General features: G+C 39.0%; 1 non-coding gene across 1 annotated transcript; it reads left to right on the top strand.

The window, feature by feature from the left end:
* Window positions 1-679: 679 nt before the first annotated feature.
* On the top strand, window positions 680-786 carry LOC120096739 (U6 spliceosomal RNA). Its single transcript, XR_005493577.1, has one exon. It is a non-coding gene; the product is annotated as a U6 spliceosomal RNA (small nuclear RNA).
* The last annotated feature ends 8,809 nt before the right edge of the window (window positions 787-9,595 follow it).

Below are 9,595 nucleotides of genomic sequence, written 5' to 3'. Positions count from 1 at the left end.
GCTGGATTTTGCAGTCATACCACCATACCCAGCTTTTATAGAAGCATTTTAATAGCACTTTGAAACATTCTTTTGGTTACTGGCTCTCCTACCAGAAGACGCAACTCTCTAAAACCACCCTTTTAGCTCATTTTTCCCTGCCATGGAATTAAACTAACGATGAAATCTCAGCTTTGGCCCTCACTAACTGTGATCCCTTAACCTGTTGCTTGGCATTTTAATGCTTATATCCAGAAAGAGCTCATTATCTTAAATTTTCCTTATGCCAATATTATTAAAATTAAAATGAGGTCATCACTGAAGCATTTAGCAGGGAGATCAAGTGGTTAGCAATGTGAATCACAAGATCAGAACAAACAAAACCAATTCCTGAAGAGGCAGAAACTGTCAGTATTCAAAGGAAATTGTCCAGTATAATCATACCTTGAATACCTGCTCTGTTGTTGTTTCTCAATCTTGGGTGAACCTCCAGATCAGCCAGTATGCCTGTTAGTGATCCAGTTCACTCTGAGGTCTACACTGCCTGGAGGTCTACAGTGTCAATAAAACTCTGGTGGACTGTGGACAACTGATGTTTCACATATTAACAAATTCTAGAATTTGAAATAGAAACATGGGGTTTGGTTTTTTTCTCATGTATATAAAACAAGTGAGATGAAGCGTTGATTAGAAAAACTCAGTGCTCACTTCGGCAGCATATATACTAAAATTGGAACGATACAGAGAAGATTAGTGTGGCCCCTGCTCAAGGATGACATGCAAATTCATGAAGAGTTCCGTATTTTTAAGTTGAACAACACTTTACTCAATGACAACTGGGTCAAGGAAGAAATAAAGAAAAAAATTAAAGACTTCTTAGAATTTAATGAAAATGAAGGTACATTTCCAAGCTTATGGGACACAATGAAAGCAGTGCTAAGAGGAAAACTCATAGCTCCGAGTACCTGCAGAAAGAAACAGGAGAGAGCATATATCAGCAGCTTGCCAACACACCTAAAATCTCTAGAACAAAAAGAAACAAATACACCCAGCAGGAGTAGACAGCAGGAGATAATCAAAATCAGGGCTGAAATGAACCCAGTAGAAACAAAAAGGACTACAGAAAGATTCAACTTTTAAAACCAGGAGTTGGTTCTTTGAGAAAATCAGCATTAGCCAGATTAACCAGAGGTCACACAGAGTGCATCCAAATTAACAAAATCAGAAATGAAAAGAGAGACATAGCAGCAGTATCTGAGGAAATTTTAAAAAAATCATGAGATCCTGCTACAAAAGCATGTATTCAACAAAACTGGAAAATCTGGAGGAAATGGACAATTTCTAGACAGATACCAGGTACAAAAGTTAAATCAGGAACAGAAAACCATCTAAATAACTCCCTAACTCCTAAAGAAATAGAAGCAGTTATTAAAAGTCTCCAAACCAAAAAGAGCCCAGAACCAGATGGGTTTAGTGCACAATTCTATCAGATCTTCATAGAAGACCTCATAGCAATAGTGTCCAAACTATTCCACAAATGAAACAGGTGGAGCACTACCAAATTCCTTCTATGAAGCCATAATTACTCTTATACCTAAACCACACAAAGACCCCACAAAGAAAGAGAACTTCAGACCAATTTCCCTTATGAATATCAGCGCAAAAATACTCAATAAAATTCTTGCAAACAGAACCCAAGAACACACCAAAAAGATCATCCATCATGATCAAGTAGGGTTCATCCCAGGGATGCAGGGATGGTTTAATATACAGAAAATCCATCAATGTAAGTCATGAGCCAAATGGACTTAAGAGATATTTATAGAACATTCTATCCTAAAGCAAAAGAATATACCTTCTTCTCAGCTCCTCATGGTACTTTCTCCAAAATTGACCATATAATTGGTCAAAAAAACGGGCCTCAACATGTACAGAAAGTTAGAAATAATCGCATACGTGCTATCAGACCACCACAGCCTAAAGCTGGTCTTCAATAACAATAAGGGAAGAATGCCCACATATACGTGGAAATTGAACAATGCTCTACTCAATGATAACCTGGTCAAGGAAGAAATAAAGAAAGAAATTAAAGACTTTTTAGAATTTAATGAAAATGAAGGTACAACATACCCAAACTTATGGGACACAATGAAAGCTGTGCTAAGAGGAAAACTCATAGCTCTCAGTGCCTGCAGAAAGAAACAGGAAAGAGCATATGTCACCAGCTTGACAACACACCTAAAAGCTCTAGAACAAAAAGAAGCAAATACACCCAGGTGGAGTAGAAGGCAGGAAATAATCGAACCCAGAGCTGAAATCAACCAAGTAGAAACAAAAAGGACCATAGACAGAATCAACAGAACCAAAAGTTTGTTCTTTGAGAAAATCAACAAGATAGATAAACTCTTAGCCAGACTAACAAGAGGACACAGAGAGTGTTTCCAAATTGAAAAATCAGAAATGAAAAGGGAGACATAACTACAGATTCAGAGGAAATTAAAAAAATCATCAGATCTTACTATAGAAGCCTATGTTCAAAAAACTTGAAAATCTGCAGGAAATGGACAATTTCCTAGACAGATACCAGGTACCGAAGTTAAATCAGGAACAGATAAACCAGTTAAACAACCCCATAACTCCTAAAGAAATAGAAGCAGTCATTAAAGGTCTCCCAACCAAAACGAGCCCAGGTCCAGACGGGTTTAGTGCAGAATTCTATCAGACCTTCATAGAAGACCTCATACCAATATTATCCAAACTATTCCACAAAATTGAAACAGATGGAGCACTACCGAATTCCTTCTATGAAGCCACAATTACTCTTATACCTAAACCACACAAAGACCCAACAAAGAAAGAGAACTTCATACCAATTTCCCTTATGAAGATCGACGTAAAAATACTCAATAAAATTCTGGCAAACCGAATCCAAGAGCATATCAAAACAATCATCCACCATGATCAAGTAGGCTTCATCCCAGGCATGCAGGGATGGTTTAATATATGGAAAACCATCAACGTGATCCATTATATAAACAAACTGAAAGAACAAAACCACATGATCATTTCATTAGATGCTGAGAAAGCATTTAAAAAAATTAAACACCCCTTCATGATAAACGTCCTGGAAAGAATAGGAATTCAAGGCCCATACCTAAACATAGTAAAAGCCATATACAGCAAACTAGTTGCTAACATTAAACTAAATGGAGAGAAACTTGAAGCAATCCCACTAAAATCAGGGACTAGACAAGGCTGCCCACTCTCTCCCTACTTATTCATTATAGTTCTTGAAGTTCTAGTCAGAGCAATCAGACAACAAAAGGAGGTCAAGGGGATACAGATCGGAAAAGAAGAAGTGAAAATATCACTATTTGCAGATGATACGATAGTATATTTAAGTGATCCCAAAAGTTCCACCAGAGAACTACTAAAGCTGATAAACAACTTCAGCAAAGTGGCTGGGTATAAAATTAACTCAAATAAATCAGTAGCCTTCCTATACACAAAAGACAAACAAGCCTAGAAAGAAATTAGGGAAATGACACCCTTCATAATAGACCCAAATAATATAAAGTACCTCGGTGTGACTTTAACCAAGCAGGTAAAAGATCTGTACAATAAGAACTTCAAGCCTCTGAAGAAAGAAATTGAAGAAGACCTCAGAAGATGGAAAGATCTCCCATGCTCATGGATTGGCAGGATTAATATAGTAAAAATGGCCATTCTACCAAAAGCAATCTACAGATTCAATGCAATCCCCATCAAAATACCAATCCAATTCTTCAAAGAGTTAGACAGAACAATTTGCAAATTCATCTGGATAATAAAAAACCCAGGATAGCTAAAACTATCCTCAACAATAAAAGGACTTCAGGGGGAATCACTATCCCTGAACTCAAGCAGTATTACAGAGCAATAGTGATAAAAACTGCATGGTATTGGTACAGAGACAGACACATAGACCAATGGAACAGAATTGAAGAACCAGAAATGAACCCACACACCTATGGGCACTTGATTTTTGACAAAGGAGCCAAAACCATCAAATGGAAAAAAGATGGCATTTTCAGCAAATGGTGCTGGTTCAACTGGAGGTCAACATGTCGAAGAATGCAGATCGATCCATGCTTATGACCCTGTACAAAGCCTAAGTCCAAGTGGATCAAGGACCTCCACATCAAACCAGATACACTCGAACTAATAGGAAAAAAAACTAGGGAAGCATCTGGAACACATGGGCACTGGAAAAAATTCCCTGAAAAAAACACCAATGGCTTATGCTCTAAGATCAAGAATCGACAAATGGGATCTCATAAAACTGCAAAGCTTCTGTAAGGCAAAGGACACTGTGGTTAGGACAAAACGGCAACCAACAGATTGGGAAAAGATCTTTACCAATCCTACAACAGATAGAGGCCTTACATCCAAAATATACAAAGAACTCAAGAAGTTAGACCGCAGAGAGACAAATAACCATATTAAAAATGGGGTTCAGAGCTAAACAAAGAATTCAAAGCTGAGGAATCCCGAATGGCTGAGAAACACCTAAAGAAGTGTTCAACATCTTTAGTCATAAGGGAAATGCAAATCAAAACAACTCTGAGATTTCACCTCACACCAATGAGAATGGCTAAGATCAAAAACTTAGGTGACAGCAGATGCTGGCGAGGATGCGGAGAAAGAGGAACACTCCTCCATTGTTGGTGGGATTGCAGACTGGTACAACCATTCTGGAAATCAGTCTAGAGGTTCCTCAGAAAATTGGACATTGAACTACCTGAGGATCCAGCTATGCCTCTCTTGGGCATATACCCAAAAGATGCCCTGACATATAAAAAAGACACGTGCTCCACTATGTTCATACCAGCCTTATTCATAATAGCCAGAAGCTGGAAAGAACACAGATGTCCTTCAACAGAGGAATGGATACAGAAAATATGGTACATCTACACAATGGAATATTACTCAGATATCAAAAACAATGACTTTATGAAATTCATAGGCAAATGTTTGGAACTGGAAAATATCACCCTGAGTGAGGTAACCCAATCACAGAAAAACACACATGGTATGCACTCATTGATAAGTGGCTATTAGCCCAAATGCTTGAATTACTCTAGATGGACAGAACACATGAAACTCAAGATGGATGATCAAAATGCGAATGCTTCACTCCTTCTTTAAAAGGGGAACAAGAAGACCCTTGGGAGGGAATAGGGAGGCAAAGATTAAAACAGAGGCAGAAGGAACACCCATTCAGAGCCTGCCCCACATGAGGCCCATACATATACAGCCACCCAATTAGACAAAGTGAATGAAGCAAAGAAGGGCAGGCCAACAGGAACCAGATGTAGATCGCTCCTGAGAGACACAGCCAGAATACAGCAAATACATAGGCGATTGTCAGCAGCAAACCACTGAACTGAGAACGGGACCCCCGTCGAAGGAATCAGAGAATGAACTGGAAGAGCTTGAAGGGGCTGGAGACCCCATATGAACAACAATGTCAAGCAACCAGAGCTTCCAGGGACTAAGCCACTACCCAAAGACTATACGTGGACTGACCTTGGGCTCCAATCTCATAGGTAGCAATGAATAGTCTAGTAAGAGCACCAGTGGAAGGGGAAGCCCTGGATCCTGCTAAGACTGAACCCCCAGTGAATGTGATTGTTGTGGGGAGGGCGGTAATGGGGGGAGGATGGGGAGGGGAACACCCATATAGAATGGGAGGGAGAGGGATTAGGGGGATGTTGGCCCGGAAACCGGGAAAGGGAATAACAATCGAAATGTAAATAAGAAATACTCAAGTTAATAAAGTAAAAAAAAAAAAAAAAGAACATTTGCTGCTCTTGCAGAGCACTGTAAAGACTTCTCACAACCACCTGAAACCCAAGTTCCAGAAGATCTGACGCCTTCTTCTAACCTCCATTGGCATGCAAATGACACAGTTATACATGTACATAAAATGCTGCCATGCATAAAAATGAGTTAATACAAATTTAAAAATGTAGTCCTCAATTCCTACCCTTGATAAGATGTGTACACACACACTCACACTCACACACACACTCACACTCCCACATACACTCACACACTCTCACAGTCACATACAAAGTCACATACTCACATTCACACACACACTCACTCACACTCTCTCTCTCACACACACACACACATACACACACACACACACACACACACACACACACACACATATGGGGTCTCAAGCCCCTTCAAGCTCTTTCAGTCCTTTCTAAGATTCCATCAACGGGTATCCTGTTCTCAGTCAGTGGTTTGCTGCTGTCATTCGCCTATGTATTTGCTGTATTCTGGCTGTGTCTCTCAGGAGCGATCTACATCTGGTTCCTGTTGGCCTGCCCTTCTTTGCTTCATTCACTTTGTCTAATTGGGTGGCTGTATATGTATGGGCCACATGTGGGGCAGGCTCTGAATGGGTGTTCCTTCTGCCTCTGTTTTAATCTTTGCCTCCTTATTCCCTCCCAAGGGTCTTCTTGTTCCCCTTTTAAAGAAGGAGTGAAGCATTCGCATTTTGGTCATCCTTCTTGAGTTTCATGGGTTCTGTGCATCTAGGGTAATCAAGCATTTGGGCTAATAGCCACTTATCAATGAGTGCATACCATGTGCGCTTTTCTGTCATTGGGTTACCTTACTCAGGATGATATTTTCCAGTTCTATCCATTTGCCTATGAATTTCATGAAGTCATTGTTTTCGATAGCTGGGTAATATTCCACTGTGTAGATGTACCACATTCTTTGTATCCGTTCCTCTGTTGAAGGGCATCTGGATTCTTTCCAGCTTCTGGCTATTATAAATAAGGCTGCTATGAGCATAGTGGAGCATGTGTCTTTGTTACATGTTGGGGCAGCTTTTGGGTACATGCCCAAGAGAGGTATAGCTTGGTCCTCAGGGAGTTCAAGGTCCAATTTTCTGAGGAATCTCCAGAATGATTTTAAGAATGGTTGACCAGTCTACAATTGTACCAACAATTGAGGAGTGTTCCTCTTTCTCTACATCCTCGCCAGCATTTGCTGTCACCTGAGTTTTTGATCTTAACATTCTCACTGGTGTGAGGTGAAATCTCAGAGTTGTTTTGATTAGCATTTTAATTATGGCTAAAGATGTTGAACATTTCTTTAGGTGTTTCTCAGCCATTTGGCATTTCTCAACTGTGAATTCTTTGTTTAGCTCTGACCCAGGGTTATTTGTCTCCCTGCGGTCTAACTTCTTGAGTTCTTTGTATATTTTGGATATAAGCCCTCAATCTGTTGTAGGATTGGTAAAGATCTTTTCCCAATCTGTTGGTTGCCATTTTGTCCTAACCACAGTGTATTTTGCCTTACAGAAGCTTTGCAGTTTTATGAGATCCCATTTGTCGATTCTTCATCTTAGAGCATAAACCATAGGTGTTTTGTTCAGGAAATTTTCTCCAGTGCCCATGTGTTTGAGATGCTTCCCCACTTTTTCTTCCATTAGTTTGAGTGTATCTGGTTTGATGTGGAGGTATTGATTCACTTGGACTTAAGCTTTGTACAGGGTGATAAGCATGGATCGATCTGCATTCTACATGCTGACCTCCAGTTGAACCAGCAACATTTGCTGAAAATGCTATCTTCTTTTCCATTGGATGTTTTTGGGTTCTTTGTCAAAAATCAAATGACCATAGGTGTGTGAGTTCATTTCTGGGTCTTCAATTCTATTCCACTGGTTTATCTGTCTGTCTCTGCACAAATACCATGCAGTTTTTATCACTATTGCTCTGTTATACTGCTTGAGTTCATCCTTAGTGATTCCCCCAGAAGTCCTTTTATTGCTGAGGATAGTTTTAGCTATACTGGATTTTTTTATTATCCAGATGAATTTGCAAATTGTTCTGTCTAACTCTCTGAAGAATTGGATTAGTATTTTAATGGGGATTGCATTGAATCTGTAGATCACTTTTAGTAAAATGGCCATTTTTACTATATTAATCCTGCCAATCCATGAGCATGGGAGATCTTTCCATCTTCTGATCTCCTTCAATTTCTTTCTTCAGAGTTTTGAAGTTCTTATCATACAGATCTTTTACTTGCTTGGTTAAAGTCACACCGAGGTACTTTATATTATTTGGGACTATTATGAAGGGTGTCATTTCCCTAATATCGTTTTCGGCTTGTTTCTCTTTTGTGTAGAGGAAGACTACTGATTTATTTGAGTTAATTTTATACCTAGCCACTTTACTGAAGGTGTTTATCAGCTTTAATAGTTCTCTGGCAGAACTTTTGGGATCACTAAAATATACTATCATATTATCTGCAAATAGTGATATTTTGACTTTTTCTTTTCCAATCTGTGTCCCCTTGACCTCCTTTTGTTGTCTGATTGCTCTGGCTAGAACTTCAAGAACTATATTGAATAAGTAGGGAGAGAATGGGCAGCCTTGTCTAGTCCCTGATTTTAGTGGGATTGCTTCAAGTTTCTCTCCATTTAGTTTAATATTAGCTACTGGTTTCCTGTATATGGCTTTTAGTATGTTTAGGTATGGGCCTTGAATTCCTATTCTTTCCAGGACTTTTATCATGAAGGGGTGTTGAATTTTGCCAAATGCTTTCTCAGCATCTAATGAAATGATCATGTGGTTCTGTTCTTTCAGTTGGTTTATATAGTGGATTACATTGATGATTTTCCATATATTAAACCATCCCTGCCTGCCTGGGATGAACCCTACTTGATCATGATGAATGATTGTTTTGATGTGCTCTTGGATTCAGTTTGCAAAATTTTATTGAGTATTTTTGTGTTGATATTCATAAGGGAAATTGGTGTGAAGTTCTCTTTCTTTGTTGGGTCTTTGTGAGGTTTAGGTATAAGAGTAATTGTGGCTTCATAGAAGGAATTCGGTAGCGCTTCATCTGTTTCAATTTTGTGGAATAGTTTGGATAGTATTGGTATGATGTCTTCTATGAAGGTCTGATAGAATTCTGCACTGAACCCATCTGGTTCTGGGGTTTTTTTGGTTAGGAGAACTTTAATGACTGCTTCTATTTCCTTAGGAGTTATGGGGTTGTTTAACTGGTTTATCTGTTCCTGATTTAACTTTGGTACCGGTATCTGTCTAGGAAATTGTCCATTTCCTGCAGATTTTCAAGTTTGTTAAATATAGGCTTTTGTAGTAGGATCTGATGATTTTTTGAATTTCCTCTGATTCTGTAGTTATGTCTCCCTTTTCATTTCTGATTTTGTTAATTTGGACACACTCTCTGTGTCCTCTCATTAGTCTGGCTAAGAGTTTATCTATCTTGTTGATTTTCTCAAAGAAAAAACTTTTGGTTCTGTTGATTCTTTGCATGGTCCTTTTTGTTTCTACTTGGTTGATTTCAGCTCTGAGTTTGATTATTTCCTGCCTTCTACCCCTCCTGGGTGTATTTGATTCTTTTTGTTCTAGAGCTTTTAGGAGTGCTGTCAAGCTGCTGATATATGCTCTCCCCTATTTCTTTCTGCAGGCACTGAGAGCTATGAGTTTTCCTCTTAGCACAGCTTTCCTTGTGTCCCATAAGTTTGGGTATGTTGTACCTTCATTTTCATTAAATTCTAAAAAGTCTTTAATTTCTTTCT

Source organism: Rattus norvegicus, chromosome 14 (genome assembly GCF_036323735.1).
Source record: "Rattus norvegicus strain BN/NHsdMcwi chromosome 14, GRCr8, whole genome shotgun sequence".
NCBI lineage: Eukaryota > Metazoa > Chordata > Mammalia > Rodentia > Muridae > Rattus > Rattus norvegicus.
The sequence above is the reverse complement of the archived record's forward strand: the minus strand, read 5'-3'. Positions and strand labels throughout refer to the sequence as shown.